The sequence below is a fragment of the Oncorhynchus clarkii genome, chromosome 33 (assembly GCF_045791955.1).
Source record: "Oncorhynchus clarkii lewisi isolate Uvic-CL-2024 chromosome 33, UVic_Ocla_1.0, whole genome shotgun sequence".
In the NCBI taxonomy this organism is placed as follows: Eukaryota; Metazoa; Chordata; class Actinopteri; order Salmoniformes; family Salmonidae; genus Oncorhynchus; species Oncorhynchus clarkii.
The window spans coordinates 2266927-2275272 of record NC_092179.1 but is presented as its reverse complement, the minus strand read 5'-3'; positions in this window follow the sequence as shown (position 1 = coordinate 2275272).

Below are 8346 nucleotides of genomic sequence, written 5' to 3'. Positions count from 1 at the left end.
CCAAAGTGAGTCCGTACAACTTATTTTGTGGCTTGAGAAGAACATTTCTACTCCTGAACTTATTTAGGCTTGCCATAACAAAGGGGTTGAATACTTACTGACTCAAGACATTTCCAATTTTAATTTGTTATTCATTTGTAAACATTTCTAAAAACATAATTTCACCTTAACATTGTGGAGTATTGTGTATAGGCCAGTGACACAAAATCAAAATTAAATCAGTTTAAAAATTCAGCCTGTAAGACAACAAAATGTGAAAAAAGTCAAGGAGTGTGAATAGGTAGTGTAGATTTCATAATGACCGTTTCAAATCAAGGTTATCATCGGAAATTATTGATTTATTTTTTATGCTCTAATAAGTATAGAGTGTTAACCATCTAGCAGGTTATATTATTGTGATCGAGTTGCACAGTAATGGCAGTAGAATCCAAGTGTATATTAGTACGATGTAAATCCAGCAGGTGGTGCCATGGAAAGGTAGGTTTGTCGCCCAAAGAAGATTATAGAGAAGGACAAATGAGAAGGAGATGAACATGGCAGGAACCACCTGGAAACCACAGCATTTGCTGGAGATGCACTGTTGAGGCCCATTGCTCCACTATGAGCTGAAATGAAGAAAAAAATAAGTGTCTCTGAGGATGGATCAACAACATTGTAGTTACTCCACAATACTAACCTAAATGACACAGTAAAAAGAAGGAAGCCTGTACTGAAAAAAAAATATTCCAAGACATGCATCCTGTTTGAAATAAGGCACTAAAGTAATTCTGAAATTCACCTTTCAGCAAGACAATTACCTAAAACACAAGGCCAAATCTACACTAGAGTTGCGTACCAAGACGTCATTGAATGTTCCTGAGTGGTCCAGTTAGTTTTGACTTAAATTGTCTTGAAGATCCATGCCCAAAGGGCACCCTAATCCCGATATAGTGCACTACTTTTGACCAGAGTCCAGATCTCACATTATTGTATTGATAAATGTTTTTTTATACTGTATATATATATATATATATTTAAAATATTGATGCCAAAATGTATCATTTGTACAGTTCTGTTAAGGTCTCTTCCTCTGAAGAGGAGGTGTAGTAGGGATCAGACCAAAATGCAGCGTGGTTATTTCGATACATCTTTAATAAAGATAATAACAAACAATACAAAACAAGAACCGTAAGGTGAAAAACCTAAAACAGCCCTATCTAGTGCAAACAGGAACAATCACCCGCAAAACACTCAAAGAATATGGCTGCCTTAATATGGTTCCCAATCAGAGACAACGATAAACACCTGCCTCTGATTGAGAACCACTCTAGGCAACCATAGACTTACCTAGACAACACCACAATCCCATAACCTACAAAAAACCCAAGACAAAACACACCACATAAATAACCCATGTCACACCCTGGCCTGACCAAAATAATAAAGAAAACACAAAATACTAAGACCAGGGCGTGACAAGTTCTTTATAAAAAAAAAAAAGCAATTATTTGTCACATTTGACTGTGTAAAACCTTGCAGTCCTACTATTTTATCTGAGAGTGAGGCGGATATATCTCATTTAGCATCAAAATCTGTCTTTCTGAAATGAAACCATCTAGTGATTGGTTTCTAACAAATACATGTCTGTCATTAAACAACGCCATGTCATGATTAGATGGGGAAAATCTCTTTAATAAGTTCTTTAATCAAAAAAAAGATAATTTACCAATATTTATGAAAATGTATATTTAGTATTTTGGAATGAAACTCTTCAAATGTGCTTCGTATCAGCTTGTATGATATCTGCTTGAAGTGTTGCATTAGTTTACTCATTATGTGGATATCTAAAGAGGTTTCAACGATGTCAGGATGGGATAAACAGACTCTTAATATCAGCTCAGTGCAAATGTTTTCTCCCTCTGGCCCCCTTGGAAGCTATAGCCTTCAAAGACTGGTGGGTATTTTTTTCTCACCTATTCTTCCCATTCACCATCTGTCTGAGTAAATGCCATTCAGCTGAATGAATTCTCCATCTGACACTGGAAGGCAGGATCCCCCTTGGCTGGCATAATAGTAGAGGAATATATTTAAATAGACCATTGTTTTTCAGGATCACAAAGGATATGGCATGGGTCCAGGTGAGGGAAAAAAACAAAGGCTGCCCTGTTCTTTGCATTCAATAGCCTCTTTCCCTCATTGAAAAAGCAACCTAAATAGATGACAATAATTTCAAGTAGGAATAATATATTTATTTTATGAAAAAGTAGCAATGCATTTATTTATTCATGAAGAAGTGACAAATCATGGGTGAAAAAACATTACATCCAAGTATAAAACATGACACAAGCATTAGTAAATTAAATGCATCTCTTTCATCTAATGAAAGTGACGACTGGGTTATGCGGGACGCTCACGGGCAGTGGGTGTGTGCCACTGGACCACAGCGCTGACTCACTGAATTGCTATGGATAAGCTACTATCATGAGTGATTCAGGCCTAAATTAAGCCAAATGACTGGGCCGGTGCTTTGCGGTGGTAATGCCGGGAATGGCCCCCCTAGATAGATTTTATGCCCAGCAGCCCCCACTCACAGTTTTGTTTCCCCATAAAACATTTTTTATTTATTTCATTTTATCTGTCGCTGTGACCTTGAGCAAGGCATTTACCCCTAATTTCTCCAGGGATGCTGTGGTAGTGGCCTGTGGGTGTCTCAGGGGTGCAGTAGTGCTGTAGTGCAGACCAGGACCAAGGCTATATGCCGGGTGTCCACTGAGGAGTGGGAGGGAGGGTGTAATAATGCAATATTTAGTAGTTAAAATCCAGAAATGCATTCTGATTTGGGAACCTAGCCATGCAATGTCATAAGGTATCGCTTAATTACCTGGTTTCGGAAGCTCATTGGATCCCAGGGCAGGGTCAAATTGGCAATTTTTTTCTCACAGAAAGGGAAAAAAGTTGGTCACTTTTTGTAGACAGCTAGCAGGCTACAGCTACTAGGCTAGCTAGCACCTAGCTTCATTAAGTTTTGGTAACGCTGAATAATTATAGCGAGTTAATGGCTAAGCTTTGATGAGCATGGATATCCGAAGTCCACTAAGGAAAAAAAAACTGAGGATCACCATGCTGAGAGTGATGCCGAGCTCAAGGAGCATTCTACTAGCCCTACCACCAAGGTTGAGGAGCCTAGCAGTAATACCAGCCCCCACGCCGCCTGCTGACCAACAAGATCTAAAAGAGACCAGCAGGGTTCCATCACATCAAGCACCTGTTCAGTGGAAGAAAGCAGGCTTTTTGTAGCGCCTGGTTCAATCACAGAGAGTGGCTTGAATGCTAGACTTGAGAGTGGCTTAAATGCTAATTCGGGCAGAGCTTTCCCTAAAACTGGCTACTCAAGTTGAAACCATGACAATGGCAACACTAAAGGACTGGGGAAGCATACCTCTTGTAAAGAGCATTTGAAATGCATGATTTAATGGCAGACAAAACAAACACCAAGTGAAAGAAATGTCCACTCTTGTGAATACAGAGCAGCTAGGAAGAAGTCATCTGCATGTGTTGTTTGGCTGATTTTTTAAATGTAGTGTACATAAATGGGCATTCAGAAAGTACTCATACTCCTTGACTTATTCCATATTTAGTTGTGTTACAGCCTGAATTCAAAATGGATTAAACATTTGTTTTTCTCTCATCTATGTACACACAATACCCCATAATGACAAAGTGAAAATATGTTTTTGCAAATTCATTCCAAATGAAATACAGAAGTATCTCATTTACATAAGTATTCACACCCCTGAGTTAGTACTTTCAAGAAGCACCTTTGTCAGAGATTACAGCTGTGAGTCTTTCAGGGTAATTCTCTAAGAGCTTTCCACACCTGGATTGTGCAACATTTGGCCATTATTCTTTTCAAAATTCTTCAAGCTCTGTCAAATTGGTTCTTGATCATGGCTAGACAACCATTTCAGGGCTTGCTATAGATGTTCAAATAGATTTAAGTCTAAATTCTTGGTAAGCAACTCCAGTGTAGATTAGGCCTTCTGGTTTAGGTTTTTGTCCTGCTGAAAGGTGAATTAATCTCCCAGTGTCTGGTGGAAAGCAGACTGAACCAGGTTTTCCTCTAGGAATTTGCCCTTTGCTTAGCTCCAGTATGTTTCTTTTTTATCCTGAAAAACTCCCCAGTCCTTAACAATTACAAGCATACCCATAACATGATGCAGCCAATGTGCTTGAAAATATGGAGAGTGGTACTCAGTAATGTCTTTTATGATAGTTGCCCCAAACATAACACTTAGCATTCAGTACAAAAAGTTAATTGCTTTGACACAATTTTTGCAGTATTACTTTAGTGCCTTTTTGCAAACAGGATGCATGTTTTGGAATATTTTTTATTCTGTACAGGATTCCTTCTTTTCACTCTGTCAATTAAGTTAGTATTATGGAGTAACTACAATGTTGTCGATCCATCCTCAGTTCTCCTAGCACATCTTACTCATTGTGTCACAAATTCGACTGAAATGTAGCCTATAGATGTATTTTCTTCAAATGATTGAACGTGAAGTTTTGTAGACTATTTCAGTCTAATTTTTCTGCCACCCACATACAGGAAAATGGTTCCATTATTTTGTGTTCCACCACCCATGTTATTTACATTATTAAATGTTCATGTGGGCTGTGCTATGTAGGTAAAACCTCTCGTTCTCTCAAACAGAGAATTAGTGAACATAAATGTTCAATCAGGATTATCCAGTCGCAGTACAATTTAATGACCTAAAGCATGACATTTCTACCTTTAGATTTTGTGGCATAGAGAACGTTACGATATCAGATAGGGGAGGTGATATAAATAATACTCTGAGTAAAAGATCATGTTTTTGGACCAATCTACCTTATATTCTAGAGCTCTAAAGCAATACTAGTTGTGGTCCCCATTGATTTAAAAATAACCCCTCAGGCATTTCATCCTGGAGCCGGGCCTGCCCAATGACGCTACTGATACCTCTCATCATGTCACCTAACATCTTACACTTAGAAAAAAAAAAATCTGGATACAACTAAAAAGGGAACCCCTAAAGGTTCTATATAGAACCCTTTTGTAGTGTTCTTTGATCAGGTTATTCTTCACTGAACCAATATTGGTTCCATATAAAACCCTTGGGATCCATATAAAAGGGTTCTGTATGGAACCAATTTTGGTTCTATATAGAACCTTCAGTGGTGCCATACACTGAGTGTACAAAACATTAGAAACATGTTACTAAATTTGAATTGCACCCCCTTTGCCCTCAGAACAGACTCAATTCGTCGGGACATGGACTCTTCAAGGTTTCGAAAGCGTTCCACAGGGATGCTAGCCCATGTTACCTTTAATGCTTCTCCCAGTTGTGTCAATTGGCTCGATGCCCTTTGGGTGGTGTACCATTCTTGATACACATGGGAAACTATTGAGCGAGAAAACCCAGCAGTATTTAAGTTCTTGACACACTCAAACCGGTTCTCCTGGCACGGTGGAGGAAATTCATTAATTAATTAGACCTACTATGCTGTTTTTTCATTAAAGAATTGTCCATTGTTATATGCTAGTATTTTTTACTGATACAAACTTGTCTTGTCATCAGAGCACACGGGTTTATGAGCCATTTGGGTTCGACCACAGTATGTGACCTGCTGTGTATATAATCGGCAGGAATTTAGCTATGTGGGAATTGCAGATGAGATAAATGACTTTTTACAACTCAGTTCCCTGGCCCTGTTTCTGCACATCGGCTAACTGTCACACAGATAAGAGGATGTACTTTCTATAAAAGGAGAGAGACAAATCTTTGTTGAGCTTTCATCTCTGAACCATTTTGAGTGATTGTTGATTACTTCATTTTTGCAAATCTTATATTTAAGTTGTTGTTTGACAGAATCTGCAGTCTCTCTTGCTATATAATTAGACCGAGGTTAACTGCGTGCAGGGGCTGCGTTATACAGTTGAAGTCGGACGTTTACATACACCTCAGCCAAATACATTTAAACTCTGTTTTCACAATTCATGACATTTAATCCTAGTAAAAATTTCCTGTTTTAGGTCAGTTAGGATCACCACTTTATTTTGAGAATGTGAAATGTCAGAATAATACTAGAGAGGATTTATTTCAGCTTTTATTTCTTTCATCACATTCCCAGTGGGTCAGACATTTGCATACACTCAATTAGTATTTGGTAGCATTGCCTTTAAATTGTTTAACTTGGGTCAAACGTTTCAGGTAGCCTTCCACAAGCTTCCCACAATAAGTTGGGTGAATTTTGGCCCATTCCTCCTGGCAGAGCTGGTGTAACTGATTGCTTCCTACAATAAGTTGGATGAATTTTGGCCCATTCCTCCTGACAGAGCTGGTGTAACTGATTCCGGTTTGTAGGCCTCCTTACTCGCACATGGGCTTTGTGATGGCCACTCCAATACCTTGACTTTGATGTCCTTAAGCCATTTTGCCACAACTTTGGAAGTATGCTTGGGGTCATTGTCCATTTGGAAGACCCATTTGCGACCAAGCTTAACTTCCTGACTGATGTCTTGAGATGTTGCTTCAATATATCCACATAATTTTCCTTCCTCACGTCGCCATCTATTTTGTGAAGTGCACCAGTCCCTTCTGCAGCAAAGCACCCCCACAACATGATGTCTCCACCCCGTGCTTCACGGTTGGGATGGTGATCTCCGGCTTGCAAGCCTCCCCCTTTTTCCTCCAATCATAATGATGGCCATTATGGCATTATTATTATTATTATTATGGCAGGCATTTGGAAATTGCTCCCAAGGATGAACCAGACTTGTGGAGGTGTACAATTTTTTTGGAGGTCTTGGCGGATTTCTTTAGATTTTCCAATGATGTCAAGCAAAGAGGCACTGAATTTGAAGGTAGGCCTGAAATACATCCACAGGTACACCTCCAATTGAATCAAATGATGTCAATGAGCCTATCAGAAGCTTCTGAAGCCATGACATAATTTTCTGGAATTTTCCAAGCTGTTTAAAGGCACAGTCAACTTAGGTATGTAAACTTCTGACCCACTGGAATTATAAGTGAAATATTCAAACAATTGTTGGAAAAATTACTTGTGTCATGCACAAAGTAGATGCCCTAACCGACTATCCAAAACTATAGTTGGTTTACAAGAAATTTGTGGAGTGATTGAAAAACGAGTTTTAATGACTCCAACCTAAGTGTATGTAAACTTCCCACTTCAACTGTAGTTTTGTCTAAAATTACTTTTTCAATGTTTTACCATTTAAATTTGTATGAAATTCACTGAGGAGGATGGTCCTCCTCTTCCTCCGAGGAGCCTCCACTGATGGTAGTAAATTGTTAGACTCAGTGGTGAGAGAAAAGCCACCATGTCTAAGTGTATTTTAGGCTGCATAAAGGGTACATAAATGTTGGGATGGTTTAAAACACAAGTGATTAATGAGTGGAGCAAGGACAGAGGCCTCCCTGTGAACAGAAGTTATCATGTTTTGTTTTGTCTGTAATTTAAAACTTTTTGTACACCTGGTAATGTTACGGTTTTCTTCGGGTGAAGTAGAGTCGGACCAAAATGCAGCGTGGTAATTTTCATACATGTTTAATAATGATGAAAAAACGAACAATACAAAAACAACAAACGGAACGTGAAAACCTATACAGCCTATCTGGTGACAACAAACACAGAGACAGGAACAATCACCCACGAAACACTCAAAGAATATGGCTGCCTAAATATGGTTCCCAATCAGAGACAACGATAAACACCTGCCTCTGATTGAGAACCACTCTAGACAGCCATAGACTATGCTAGATAACCCTACTAAGCCACAATCCCAATACCTACGAAAACCCCAAGACAAAACACACCACATAAATAAACCCGTGTCACACCCTGGCCTGACCAAAATAATAAAGAAAACACAAAATACTAAGACCAGGGCGTGACAGAACCCCCCCCCCCCCAAGGTGCGGACTCCCGACCGCACAACTAAACCCATAGGGGAGGGTCCGGGTGGGCGTCTGTCCACGGTGGCGGCTCCGGCTCGGGACGTGGACCCCACTCCAACCAAGTCTTAGTCCCCTTGTAATGAGTCCTTTGATTGGCGACCCTCGCCGCCGACCTAGGCCTAATACCCCTCACCAAGGACCCCACTGGACTGAGGGGCAGCTCGGGACTGAGGGGTAGCGCGGGACTGAGGGGTAGCTCGGGACTGAGGGGTAGCTCGGGACTGAGGGGTAGCTCGGGACTGAGGGGTAGCTCGGGACTGAGGGGTAGCTCGAGACTGAGAGGAAGCTCGGGACTGAGAGGAAGCTCAGCACTGAGAGGAAGCTCAGGCAGGTAGTAGGCTCTGGCAGA